The 15,515-nt window shown below is 35.0% G+C and overlaps 1 protein-coding gene across 41 annotated transcripts in view; it reads left to right on the top strand.

Annotated features, from left to right (window-relative positions):
- Positions 1-15,515, top strand: part of PTPRD (protein tyrosine phosphatase receptor type D) — a 2,065,421-nt gene that overhangs the window by 746,964 nt on the left and 1,302,942 nt on the right. For all 41 annotated transcript variants that reach the window (XM_088793168.1, XM_074330438.2, XM_074330432.2 and 38 more), the window contains one exon: positions 6,515-6,556. The gene's annotated coding sequence lies outside the window, so the exon portion shown is untranslated. The remainder of the gene's footprint in view (positions 1-6,514; positions 6,557-15,515) is intronic.

Raw genomic sequence — 15,515 nt, 5'->3', positions numbered from 1 at the left:
TGTACCTTATAAAAAAGGGTAGAATCAAGTATGGAATATCCTCAGTCTTCATGTCTTATGTCATGAGATACTTTGTGATGCCTCCTGTAGGGAATAAAGGAAAACTACCCTTTGATCCTCCAAAGGAGAAAGGGAAGTTTAAATTGGATATCAGCATTATCAATTATGTTTAGTGTAAAAGAAAGGCAGGTCACTTCAAGAGTGAAACCATTACTAGGTTGTATTCACAGATCATAACCATTGGAGTACGACTTTCTCTCTGCTCCTGAGATGGTGGAGGACTTTGCCAGAAAAACCTTTATAACTCATGTTTGCTTCTTAGAATTCTGAGTGTTTCACTAACTTACAAAAATAGATTATTTATTTTGGGGGGAGGGAGAGGGAAAGGAGTTTGGCAGAGAAAAGGGAATTCTTGATTCAGGGGGTTAATTTTGTTTTATACAATGGGACTTTATTATGTTCTGCTCTTTTCACCTAAAATTGTGAAATACGCTTAATAGTCCCATGCCATTAAATTGTCTTTGAAAACACAGTTACAAAAAGAAGCATACTATTCCGTTATCTGTGAGAACAACTCAGTTTCTCTAATCTATTATAAAACATTCAGCTTGTTTCCTTTTGGGGAGAATGAAGCTATTATAAATAGTAGTGAAATGGATTATCAGAGCACATAACTGTTTGTAAACATCTGTTGATATATCATTTTGAGAGATTCTCAGAAGTGAAATAAATGGGTGAAAGGGAGCAAGTATTTTTAAGACTGTGATACATGCTGGCAAATTGCTTTCCAATTTATACTACAACCAGTAATGAGTGAAGTTGGCAGTTTCCTCACACCTGCTCCTTACTATCAAAACAAAACATAACACAGAAGGCTTGCTTTATTAAAAGGTATTATTTCCTTTTTGTAGACAAGTACCCTCAACAACAGATATAGGCCAACATGTTCTCAGTAATTAAAATCAGGTCTCTTTCTTCAGGTCAGGAGAGGATCAATTTGAGAGTGCACTTGGAGAGACAGGGAAGGGAAGCTGTTTCCAAGGATACACAACCTCTTGAAACCTAGGAACACCATGACAGCTTCAGTTATATAAGAATCCTATGAAAGAGACAGATAAATATTAAATGGAAAGTGGGAGGACATTGAAGATAAAATTTACCTCTGTCACATGGCCGTGTACAGCTGTACTCGAACTTTGGAAATTACCAATTGTATTAATGTCTTAGGTCTGGCATAACAGAATACCACAGACTGGGGGCTTAAACAACAGGGAAATAAAAAGTGTTTCTCATGATTGTGGAGGCTAGATTTCAAAGATTAAGGTGTCTGCAGGGTTAGTTTCTTTTGAGGGCCCCTCTCCGTGGCTTGTCGATGGCCATCTTCTCTTTGAATCTTCATATGGTCTCTCCTCTGTGTGTCTCCATGTCCTAAACTATTCTTATAAGGACACTGGTCACAGTGGATTAGGAGCCATCCTAATGACCTCATTTTAAACCTAATGACCCTTTTAAAGACATTTTCTCCAAATACAGTCACATTGTGAAGTATTAGGGGCTAGAATTTCAACATATTAATTTTGAGGAGATGGAATTCATCCCATGACATTAATATATTAAAATTTCTTGTTTCTCCTTAAGCTATAATATATAGTACGCTGTTCATGATGCTTACCTATTTGTTTGGTAATTATTATGGCATCATTAGTGTCCTTTATGAGGGAAAAAATATGTGGCACACTGTGATCATTCTGAATTTGTTTTGAATCTTTATGTTCACAGCACATCTGGTTTTATAACAAGCAAATACAAAAAATAGATTTTAATAGCTATATTTGATCTCTTAAGTTTAGTTTGCATACTATATATAACATTCCTGTTTGAGTACAGTCTACCTATTGAACTTGCTCCTGAAATTGGGTCACACATCAGTAGGGAAATGAAAACGGAGTGAAAATTTCCTCTAAGATAGGTTAAAAAAGTTAAGTTGCTTTAAGGACTTCAAATTTAAATAAGATGATGTGGGGTAACTACTACTACCCTTAGGATCATATGACAGCTGTGGCAGGGAAAAACTGATGTATCCTGGAGAAAGGCTTCCATGGTAAGCTCTATGGCTTATGCTTACTGAGTTGACATAGGTGACACGATTACTTCCATTTCAGTTAAAAATGGACGCATCCAATTTTGGCCATTAAAGATATAAAGTTATGATATATTTCACAATATGAATAAGGTAGAGAAAATAAAATGTAAAAACGCAGGTTCTAAATACATGCACTAATTTGCAAATGTATAAAAATTTACTTGGTTTTTAAAGAAATAAAGATAAGGAATGATAAAATATTGATATCGATGTATGTGGAAATTATATAGATATACTATATAGTCACTTAATAGACACGAAAATTTAATTAATGTGGGAGATAAAACAAAATCTTAACCAACTCTAAGGTAGTCACATTGTGCATAAGGGGCATGAATCAGGTGGTACTCATTTATTTTAAAGTAAAATAGTACTTTGGCTGTGGTGAGATACTGTTGACTTAGGTCTACCTCTTGTACAAACATGGGGAGGATGTATAGGTCCTATGGCATTGCATAGCTATGCATACTTGACCATTTCCAAGTTTGCTCTAAATAAGGACCGCTCTTTTGAATCAAAGCAGTAACAATATAAATGACACTCTCCAATCCTTTCTGGCTTCCCTTCAACAAAACATTTTTTTTTTTTTTTTTTTTTAGCATTGAAACCCATCTGTAATTAATAAATGGTTTTAAAGAATTCATTTTTCCCCAGATTTTTGTCCTTTTCAGAGAAGATCCTTGAAGGAAATCAAATTGAAATGTGGTATGTTTTTTAGGTTGTCAATCCCACTTAATCAATATCAAAGAAACATTTATACTTTATAGATTAAATACTTCGAGCAGCATGATACTAAGGAGATATTCTCAAATGAACAAAATGAAAAGATTGCAGAGTTACACTTTAATTTATATTACATAGGAACAATTATATTATTTTCAAGGATTAGTTTTAGTTCAAGGCACTGTATATATTGTTATTTTTATGTAAATACTTAATAGACATGTATGTTAGTTTTGCTTGAAGTTGGTCAGTTGTTATTTTGGTATAAACAAAAGATAAAATAGTAATATTAAACAATTTTGTTCCCTAAAAGTTATTTTGGATATTATCTATTGAATTGTGATGACTTATCAAATTTCTAATAATAATAAGGCAAATAAAGTCATTTAATATAATTATTTAAAACAGGATAATGTCTGGCTTTTAATTTAGTGCTCTTTAAAAGAATAAAACTGAAAAAAAAAAGATAATTGACTACACTGTTTTCTGACATTGAAAAACATTTAAGAAAATTATTGGGATTATAATTACTTATAGGGTTCAAATTGATATAGTGTAAAAACCTTGGTAACTGGTATCTGATCAACCTGAGTTTAATACATAGCTACATTAAGTATGAGAGGGGCAATGTTTAAGTAGGTTACTAGCAACTAAAATATCCTCTGTCAGGACCCTTGACCAAGGTTAGTTCTCATTTTCCTGAAATAAATGATGTAATATCAAAATTTAGGAGGGTTTGTGAAGAGCTGAAGTAGGAGCCCACCTGCTGTACTAAATCAGATAGGGTTTCTCAACCTTATTACACAATTGATATTTGGGGCTGGATAATTATTTCTTGTGGGGCACGGGGTCCTGTGAATTGTAGGATGTTTAGCAGTATCCCTGGCCTCTACCCATTAGATGCCAGTTGCACACCGCCCCCAGCTGTGACAATCAAAAATGTCTGCAGAAATGCTTCATATTGCCATCGGGTGTGTGTGTGTGTGTGTGTGTGTGTGTGTGTGTGTGTGTGTGTGTGTGTGGTGGGGAAGGGTGGAGTGAGAGGCAGGTAGAGGGAGCAATTGTCTGGGTAGAAGATCCTTGAATTAAAACAATGAAATGATGTGGACAGATCACCATCCCTGCTTCACCACCACCATTGGTTTGACATTTAGTGCTTTCCTTATTGAGGTTACAAGTGTTTTATTCGTTTCTTTTTCTTCTCTCTTTTGTGGTTTGATATATGTGTGTGTGTGTGTGTGTGTGTGTGTGTGTGTGTGTGATTTAAATAATGATGATGATCATGATAATAATAAGTTTTCATTTTCTCTCCTCAAGTATTTCTTCCTTCTAATTCTAGCCTATACTCTGTTCAATTAAACCAATTTTTAAAAATAAGTATATTTCCTCCTTCCTTTCTTCCTACAACTTTTCTCATTGTAAGGGTATATGGTTTTATCAGAAAAATCAAAGCAAGCTTAATCCTATATTTAAAGCCCTGATTCTTCCTAATGCTTCAAGAAATGGCTATTTTAGAAGCTGGAGATATTCTGTTTTCTCTGTAAGTCCAACTCTGGCTTTGTTGATACCATATCTTTCTGTGGTAAATTCATTACAGTCTGGCAGTAATGGTGACTATCCAGAGCTTTTTACTTACTCTTCACTACATACTTCTACTCCCTTGGATATTAGACAATTGAATTGTTGCTCAATCTGTAGAAAACTTTAAGTGCCTGCCTGTCATTTAAGGAGATTTTCTGTTCTGTAGTCATGCCAGACCACAAGTAAAACATAGAATACAGAATTATAGCTATTAAATGCCATCTAAAATAATAAATATGGAAAAACTCTGCCACTTTTACGTTGATTTATCTGATGATTCTTTCATGAATAAGATATGCGATCCATTCTTGTGTTTCTCAGCTATTTTGTCATAATTATAATTGTGTGAATATAAAAATAAGAAGAAATTTAAACTAAGGTTTCCACACTGAGGGATGAATAGTACAAATATCAAAATGTTTTAAATATCCAAATTGTTTAATATTTTTTGAAGTATTATTTTTATTTTTCAGATGTTTTTAATAGCTAACATTTATTGACTACTTACTATGTCTCAGGAAGTGTTCTAAGGAATTCATGGGAATTAACTCATTCAATCTTTACAACAACTTCATTTTAAGTGAAAAACTGAGGCTCAGAGAGTGTTACGTAAATAATCTGAAGTCTGCATTGGCTAGTAATCTAGGGACCAACATTCAAATCCAGGAAGTATGAAATTCTAGTTTTGGCCATAAAATAAAGAATTGATAAATATGTGTGTATGTTTGTAAACAAACTCCTGTCATTAAACATTATCTTATATAGACTCCTTAAGTCAGAGTGTGTGAGTGTGTGTGTGTGTGTGTGTGTGTGTGTGTGTGTGTGCAGCTGCACGGACACTTCTGCACATGTTTCTGCTCTGCTTGAATAATGGCTGACAGAACATTCTGGGCCAGCCAAAGGCTTGGTTTTCTCCCATTGCCTAGGAACACTAAAGGCACGCCTGTATAACAATCGGAATCCCCTAATTCATAATTTGTATCCAGTTTACTTGATTATCTACTCAGGTGACTTCTTGAGCTAAAATTCTTTTAGTTTCAGAACTTTAAATATGGAAGACACATTTATTTTTATTTAAACTTTATGGATGCTATTTACCATTCATGGTAAAACTTCTATCCCAAAATATTAGTGGAGATCACAAAGGAAGTTTATTGTTTCTCATTCTTACAGACAACTGAGAATTTCAGTCGGATGGGATGCCAAAAAAATATGAACAAAGTGATTGGTCTTCTTTCATTCTACATTTAATTGAAGTTTTTTGTTGTTGTTGCTGTTGTTTGTACTTAGCATGATCACATTTGCAATGAGAGTTCTTAGATTTAGATCTAAGCTTTTATGTAGGTGGGTCTCTGAACATATTTGGAAATGTGTCACGGCATCTGAGAGAATAATAAAACAGAAAGAAATGATAGAAATATCGAGCTTTTAGTGAAGCAATACACAATTATTTTTCCTCTATTGAGTTTTAAAGTACTGAAGTGTATTTAAGCATGTCTAAATCTATTATTTGCACATACGTTCCAATTTCAGTGCCTGAAAATTTGAAACATTCTTCCTATGGATATGATTCTCTGTTAACTTTAATTGGTGCTCCACTGCCACTTTTTGATGAACAAATATTATAAGGTTTCTATCATCATAAAATCTATTTAACCTGCTTCTTTATCTTCCTGTTTTGAACCTAATAATCCATGTAATATTTTTGAAAAGTGATGTCTGAGTTTTTGCCTAAAATTGACCTTTGTACATCAGGAACCAAATCTGTTTCTATATTTCTTACTTGGGAGAAAAGTTTATTTTAAGACATAAAGGAACACAGTTCCCTTGGAGGTTCACATTGAGAAGCATGTCAGAATATTTTCTCATATCCCTTTTTCTGAATAAACTTTAGCAAAACAGACAAATTATAGAACATCTTTTTTAAATCAATGGGCAGATACATGTTATGAGCAATGATTGAGGTTTAAACCAAATTGGTCTTTAAATTTTACATATTGATAGTTTTCAATGTGTTTGTGACACTAAGTATATTAATAAGAATACATGTGTATCTTTTTATATTAGGTTTCTGTCCTGAGACCACAGCAGGATGTGCCTTGGTCAAAGGTAAGTACATTTTAAATATATTTCAAATTTTCTCCATGAGTAAAGTGTAAAAATGTTGTGATAATAATTACATTACTGTCACATGCTTAGACATATGGAATTATGGTACTCATTCATGTATATGATATACACTCTTTCATCTTGCAAAATATGATACTAGTGAGAAAACATCAGAATTGGAAATCCGATTATCAAATACATATCATTGCTTGGGCAACAGAGCCTTAATCCCCACAACCTGTATTCAAAGAACTGTTATCATGAATGCTCTTGAAAGTAAAATAATAGAACTACCTATTCAAAGGTTGATGGGAGGTGTTTAGTGTAGTGTTTCATGACACAGATGAGTAAATTATTGAAATAGGATATATGTGAGTTATATTATTAGTCAGGAATTACCTAGGTGTGTCTCGGTTTTGTGAAACCATATTGTGAAATTAGTTTAAAGTAATAAATCAATTGGAAAAGCAGAAGCAAAGAGGAAAATAAACACACACCAATAAGTAAGAAATATATAAATGCACTACCTGAAAGCTAAGGGGGATGGCACAGGGCCAATACCAAGATGCCTACGATTTCAAAATGGAATGCTATTGTCCAAGGAAAGTGTGAACAAAGATCATTATAAAGATCATGAATTGTAGAAACATTGAAATCTAAGAGGGAACTGAAAAGAAAACATATCTTCTAAATAATAAGTACATAGTGGGGATTCTAAGAGAAAAGACCAAAGGAATTAAGATTCTTACGGACTGTAGTAGAGAAAAATAAGGTCTGATAAAATGAGTTTCACATGTAGGAACTATAAAAACCATCCATCCTCTATGGAGGAAGCAACAAGAAAAAATTGCTTAAAACATCACATAAGGAATTTAAGTGAGCTCTATATAATATATTACGAGAACATTTGATGTCATTTCTCTGGACATATTTAAATATCAAATAGATTCACAAAAGCATATTACTGTTTCCCTAAAGCTTCTCTAGATCATGTATCCTATCCAGGGTCCTTCCAACTCCATGCAGAAATTGCTGAGGCAATTCTCTTTATTTTTCTGCATGACACAGTAATTTTATATTGAAAGGAAAGTTGGAGTTGGTTTGTGGTTGTAAGAAAAATGTAGCTATATATGCTATCATTATTAATAATTGAGGATTATGTTATTTTATACAGACATAATATTTGGGAAAATACACTTACATACACATCTTTATGTTTTAAATATTGCTCAAAATATATGTATATGGTTTGCCATGTTACTCTTATATGAAAAAAATATAGTATTCTGTAATCACATCTATATGCATATGTGGATAATTTTCTGATGTTTCAAAATAAAAACACACTCCCAGATTTTCTTCTTGATCCTATCTTTTTAATATAATTTTCTTTTTAGTCATTTTCAGTCACTCTTTAGAGATTTGTGTGACTTAGATTCTATCTAAAGAAATATGCCAGCTGATGTACACTGCCAGACAGAATGACTTGGCACAAATCCCTGTTGTGTCAGGGCTTTGGTGTGACATTTGGCAGGGGACTAAATCAAACATAGCACAATGCAAATAATCTCAGTTATCCATAGATGTGCAGTCTTAACCTCGAGCCTGCTGTTGGTCAATATTACTCTTCCCCCTGAATTTCCTGAAGAACAGTATTTCTGGAAATGAACTGAAAACTAGAATGTTTCGTAGGCATTGTCATAGTGTGAAGGAGTGGCAGAATCATGGCTTTGGAATTGGACCTTCCTGGGGTTGAAGGGCAACTCAGTCGTTAGGTAGCTGTGGAATCTGAGGCAGGATACCTCAGATATAAATGAATTTACTAATAGTTATCGGAGGGGTCGTGTGCGTATTAAAATGACATAATTATCCTAGAGCTCCTCATATCTGTTTCATAATAGATATTGAAAACATGTTATTTTACTCCTTTCCATTTCTCTAATGAAGTTAACTTTGTGTTAAGCTTATTAACGATCATCTTGAAAATTATGTGACTAGAAGAGGAATAACTGTAAAATAAACTCATATGTTTTTGATTATGTAAACATGTGCAATAATAGTGGTATGTATTTATCTTAGGTTGAGCACTCTTCTATTCTAGGGTGAAGAAGCGTTGTTGCAAACTTCTTGATCATTTTTTATATTCAGTTGTGTGTTTTTTTGTAAAGAGTAGTATATGATTTAAAGGATCCTCATGTTACACAACAGTGTTTTGAATGCCTCTGATTTAATTTTACATTTGGTTAGTATGCTCAAAGATGGAAAACTGCATTGTAAAATGTAAATGGCTTAGAAAAATGTATACCTTTGTAGCAAACCCAAAATACCCTAATTTAGTTCAATAGTTGGTTCCGTTTCCTTTTTGAGAAATTACTATGAGTCATATACTGTGTTAGGTGCTAAGGGTACAAAGAAGAAAGTTATGTTCTCTGCCTTCAAGGGAATTATGATCTTAGAAGGGAGGAGACATTTGGCATGGAAGTAATATCTAAATCCATAATTTTAATACAATGCGGTAACGTACTACAATGGAGAAATGCCAATGAAGAAGCCACCTAGAAAAATCACTTAATCAATCTGGCTTTCTGGAGGGGTTGACATTTCAGTCTTCTTGAAAGGCGATGATGAACTGGACATATTTAGTCAAACATAGAGAATGAGGGTGGGAAGATGTTAAGAATAAAGGTGGTGGAATCAGTTAGGAATCTATTGTCTGAACTGAAACAGAGATGGTAGTAGTAAAGGTATACATTTGAAACTGGGAAGTGAAATCTTCCCACGGACCTCTGTGCTACAGTCATAAGAAAACAAATTCTTCTAATGCCTTGCGTATACTTGTATGAATTGAAAATTGTATAAGTCTCTGTCCCCAAATTCTATCACAGAGCTCCTAAATCCCTTGGAATTTCCTGGGTGATGTCTTTTGTTCTAGTGAAGCTATGCTTGGTGGACTTTGGGATAGGTTCAGGATGGGGGCTGGCCACCCAAAAGACCAAGCCGTGATTAGAAGTGTGGAACTTTCAGCCCCTCCTATCATCCTGCAGGAAGGGGAGAGCGGTGGAGATTGAGTTCGTGATTGATCATGCCTGCACGATGAAGTTTCCATAAAAAGCCCCCAAACACAGGACTTGGATAGTTTAGAGGCAGATTAATACATCCGCATGCTGGGAGGGTGGCACACTCCAACTCCTTGGAGACAGAAGCTCCTGTTTTCAGGACTCTTCCAGACCCCACCCTATATATCTCTTCATCTTGCTGTGCATTCATGTCTTTTGTAATAAACCAGCAGTCTTGTAAGCAAACTGTTTTCTGACTTTTGTGAGTCACTCTAGCAAATTAATAGAACCTGAAGAGAAGGTCAGGGGAACCACTGGTTGATAACTGGTTGGTTAGAGGCAGAGGTAACAACCTGAAGTGGTATCAGAAGTGTGTGTGTGTGTGTGTGTGTGTGTGTGTGTGTGTGTGTGTATGTGTATGTGTATGAGGTGTGTAGACTAGTGTTCTTATGGGACTGCATCTTTAACCTGTGGGATCTGTGTAATTCTGGTTAGTGTCAGAATTTATTTGACTTGTAGGACACATGGTTGGTATCTGAGAAATGCTTGATGCAGAAACACACACACACACACACACACACACACACACACACACACATATCTGGTGTCAGAAGTATTGTAAATCTAAGTGTAAAAGAAACACAGGAGTATCCTTCCCATACAAGATGGAAGTGTCCATTGATAGGAAAGCTTCCAGATAAGAACCCTTTTTTTTGCTGACATTATGATTGCAGCCTTACAAAGAACCAAGCTAAGTCAAGCCTGGACCTACCCACAGAAACTGTGATGTAAAAAATGTGTATTGTTTTAAGCTGTTATATGTGTGTTCATTTGTCACACAGCAGAGAAAAGTAATCGCTATGAACTGAATTGTATTCTCTCTAAATTCATATGTTAAAGCTCAATTCTCAATGTGACTATTTAGAGATAGGGCTTTTAAGAGGCAATTAAGTTTAACTGAGAACTTAGGGGTGGGTTCCTGATTGATCAAATCGGTGGTCTTTTAAGAAGAAGAGCTCTCTCTCTGTCTCTCTCTTCCCCTCTCTACATACACAAGAAGTCACATAAGCACAAAACTCGATGATGACTGCCTATAAGACAAGAGGCCTCAGAATGACTCCTACCTTCTCTCTCTGCATCCCTGCAAAGATTTGCTGTCATCAGTTATTATTATTATTTTTAACGATTCTCATAGGTATGTAGTGATATATCATTGTACTTTTAAATTTTCTCCAACATTTAATGATTTTAAACATCTTTTCTTGTGCTTATATGGCATCTGTGTATCCTCATCAATGAAATGCCTATTAACATAGTTTCCCTATATCATAATTGGATCTTTTAATTAATTTCATTGGGGTGACAAGAGTTAATAAAATTACATAGGTTTTAAGTGTACATTTCTATAATACATCACCTATATATTGCATTGAGTGTTCACCATCCAGAGTCAGTTCTCCTTCCATCACCATATATTTGACGCTCTTTTCCCTCTTCTATCACCCCCCCCACCTTTTGTTAACAATTAAACTGTTGTCTGTGTCTTTGAGTTTTTTCTTTGTTTGTCTTGTTCCTTTTTTGCTTCTGGTTTTATATCCCACATATGAGTGAAGTCATTTTTTTTTTTTCATTGTTCAGTTTTGAGAGCTCTTCTGAATAGTGTTGTTTTTTTTTCTTCTTTTTTCTTTTATTAGTTTCAGGTGTACAAAGCAACATAATAGTTAGATATTTACACCCCTCACAAAGTGATAACCTCCCTACCCCAAGCTACTACTCCTCTGACATCTTATATAACAGTTACAATATCCTTGATGATTTTCCTTCTGCTATACTCCCCCTCCTGTGACTGTGTGTGTGTGTGTGTGTGTGTGTGTGTGTGTGTGTGTATATATATATACATATATATATATGTATATATATATATATATATATACATATATATATATATATATATGTATATATATATTTATAGTTGACATACAATGTTACTCTACTTCAGCTTCAGTTATATAGTGCATGTTCATGCATCTGCACAGTCTATGACGTGATCCCCCTGTTAAGTCCAGTGCCCATCTGGCTCCTTACATAATCTTTACAAAATTGTTGATTATATTCCCCATACTGTATTTCATAACCCCATGACTATATGTGTCCACTAATTCCCTCTTTCTTATCCCTTGACCTTCTCCCCTCTCCCCTCCTCCCTCCCATCTGGAAACAACTGAAATACCCATCAATGGACAATTAGCTAAAGAAAATGTGGTGCATTTATACAATGGAGTATTACTCAGCCATAAAAAATAAATCTTGCCATTTGCAACTATATGGATGGACCTTGATAATATTATTCTAAGTGAAATAAGTCAGACTTAGAAAGACAAATACCAACTGATCTGAATAGTATATATACACATATATATGCATTTGTGTACGCACACACACACATATGCACACACTCACACACACGCGCGCACACACACACACACACACATCTATTGTGTGTGATGACTGAGTGGAGATGATGGAGAAGATGAAGAGGCATTATCTGGAAGTCCATACAGGTAAACAGTCAGGGAGCAGTTATACATATAAGCCTGAAACCCTGGGGAAAGATCAAGATATAAATAAATATTATAAGGATCTAATAGTCAAGAAGATGTTGGAGCAGATCTTGGAAGACAACAAGTTCAAGTCCTTGCATTTCCCTGAAATGCAGAATGGTCCCTGATCCTCCTAAATTTTATTGTATGTCAATAAATAAATACTCTTCCTTTCCTGGAATTGACATTTTATATAAAACACTAAAGTTTTCTCATTTATCATAGACTTTGACTACTACTCACATTTGAGTAGTTTCAATAAGATATTAATTTTTTCAGTGAAAAAACTAAATTTATGTAAGGTGTATGGCATAGATACAGGGAGACATGACAGGATTTGTTAGGCTGCTATCTGGAACTCAGATCACCCACTGAAATAGCGTAGATATTGTAAAGAAGTCCCTCTGAAGACATTGTAAGAAAGTTCAGTTCAGAGGGCAAATCCATTACCTGAAGTCTGGTGGTATAACCATGGTAGTCCAATGAAGCAGGCAGTTTGGGAAGTTTAACATGAGCAAACATTACAACACCAGTTGGAAGGAGAAGGAAAAGAAGCAATATCTGAAAGTATAGAAAGACTGGTACATGTTTGTCAACAGAAGAATTCAGTGGTAAAGTAACAATTCATTCAAGAGAGATACTGACTATTTAAAAAGGTCATCCTGGTTCTCTGATCTTATAGGCTGGGAGTATAGCCAAAATTTAAACTTAATGTGGTGCTGCTACAAACCAAACTGAGGTCCACTCATTTGAACAGAGACCAATGGGCTTCCCTGCTGTACTACCATTAACCCTTTAGCTGCTGGGTCTTGGTGGCACCTGGAGTTGTTGACAAGACTTGAAGGAGTTCCCTGAAGGGCAGTGAGGGAAAGGGGATTTTGGTCAGTGCCTATTTCCCAACTGTATATAAGTACTTTAATATTTTAATAGCCAGTGCAGCCAATACCACAACAAACTGTCTAAATACCAGCCTGGACTATATGCCTGTTGCTAGAGATTCTCAGTGGAACTAACTAGGAATGGCATGACTAAGCAATGGGACCTGGGACCTGCTACCTTTAAAATACAAATTAAAAGGATTGTTTTCAAAAATCCTTTTACTATAGAGGTCATCACAATTGGTTTGATAGAAGAATATGAAATACTGAAGGCATAATTTTTTTTTTTTTTTTCCTGTTAAACACTACCTGCCATGCTCTGTCAAACCCACCTTCCCACTGGGTAGTGTGCTTGCTAACTTCATCACGTTTGGGGATCCCATAGCTTCTCAGTCACTTTTTGTTTTTAAAATGTCTTATTTTTATTGTTAATAACTACCTATGGTTATCTTTAATGTTTAAACCTCATATATCTTTCAGAGATCTTCCCTTGCCTGGGCACAGGTTACCCTGATGTTCCAGTTGTTCTGAATATGTTGGGTGTGGTGGATGGTGAAGCTGAGTGACAGTGAAGGAATAGGTGGGGGGAACCTTAGTGCTCTGCTTTCTCACATCCCTTCCTTCTTCCTGCTTTTTTATTTAGGTTGGAACAGAAAAGGAGGAAGAACACAATATTTCCACATATAAATCTGCTTGGCAAGTGGGTATCCACTCTCATTTGGTTGTAACTATCTTTGGGTGTTCTATCTTTGGCCTTCAGTGTTTTCTACGAACCTGGAGCCCACACGCTCCAAAATCATGTTGTCTGTGATCCTTCAGAATACCTTCTAAGGGCTACTCTTATATAGGTACCTAGTGTGCCAGATCTGGCTGAGGTTTGACCTCTTTCTATCTATCCTCACTCTTCATCATACTCTATCACTGATGGCAACATCACAGACTTCACATATGAGAAGAAACGTGACTCCCTGTAGCTCTCAGTAAGATAAGATTTGCCTTTCACTGGAAGTAAACGTTAATAAAAACACACAGAAGTCAATGAATGGAAGAGAGCTTACATTGAATGATGGCTGTTTTCTTATGAGGAAAGAAGTGGTTTGTTATTTTGAAGTAGGAAAATTGTCTGGTATGGGAGAGTGGAGAGTGTGATCATATATATATATATATATATATATATATATATATATATATACACACACACACATATATGTATATATATATGTATGTGTGTATATATGTGTGTGTGTGTGTATATATATATATATATATATATATATATATATATATATCATCTACATCTATATCGATATAGATAGATAGATTTTTTCCCCCACTTTCACTCTTGAGATGAGAGTTAAGTAGTTCGAATACAAAATAAGTGTATTAAGTTGAGTTTGCAATGCACCCAATCAGGATTATTTCAAATTTTTCTCCAATAATGCTGGGAGTTCATCAAAGGAGATAGCAGTGGGAATCATCCAAATGTAAGCATGACAAGGCTGGTAATAATTATAACTTAAATATATCAGTGATTAGATAGGAAAAATTAACATCATTGAAATGTCCATAATACCCAAACTAATCTATATATTGAATGAAATCCCTATCAAAATACCAAAGGCATTTTTCACAGAACTAGAACAAATAACCATAAAATTTATATGAACCACAAAGACGCACAGCAATATTGAGGAAGAAGACAGTTGAAGGTATCACACTACATGATATCAAACAATACTACAAGCCTATAGTAATCAAAAAAGCATGGCATTGGCATAATATCAGGCACATAGATTAATGAAACAGAATAGAAAGTTCAGAAATAAACCTATACCTTGACAATTAAGTTTGCGAACTTGTTACAACAATGTTGCCAACCTTTTTTTTGATATCAGAGGGATTATTCATTATGGATTTGTACCACCTAGACAAATAGTTAACCAAGTTTACTATTTGGAATTGTTGAAAAGGCTTCCTGAAAAAGTTAGATGACCTGAATTTTTTGCCAACAATTCATAGCTCTTATATCATGACAATGCACCAGCTCACATGGCACTGTCTGTGAGGGAGTTTTTAGCCAGTAACAAATAACTGTATTGGAACACCCTCCCTACTCACCTGATCTGGCCCCCAGTGACTTCTTTCTTTACCCAAAGATGAAAGAAATATTGAAAGGAAGACATTTTGATGACATTCACGACATAAAGAGTAATGCTTAAATAGCTCTCATGGCCATTCCAGAAAAAGAGCTCCAAAATTGCTTTGAAGGGTGGACTAGGTGCTGGCATTGATGCATAGCTTCCCAAAGGGAGTACTTGGAAGGTGACCATAGTGATATTCAGCAATGAGGTATGTAGCACTTTTTCTAGGATGAGTTCGTGAACTTAATTGGCCAACCTCGTATGTGCTCAATTAATCTGTGACA

Source organism: Rhinolophus sinicus, chromosome 16 (genome assembly GCF_057876585.1).
Source record: "Rhinolophus sinicus isolate RSI-liver-muscle chromosome 16, RSI-T2T, whole genome shotgun sequence".
In the NCBI taxonomy this organism is placed as follows: Eukaryota; Metazoa; Chordata; class Mammalia; order Chiroptera; family Rhinolophidae; genus Rhinolophus; species Rhinolophus sinicus.
The sequence above is the reverse complement of the archived record's forward strand: the minus strand, read 5'-3'. Positions and strand labels throughout refer to the sequence as shown.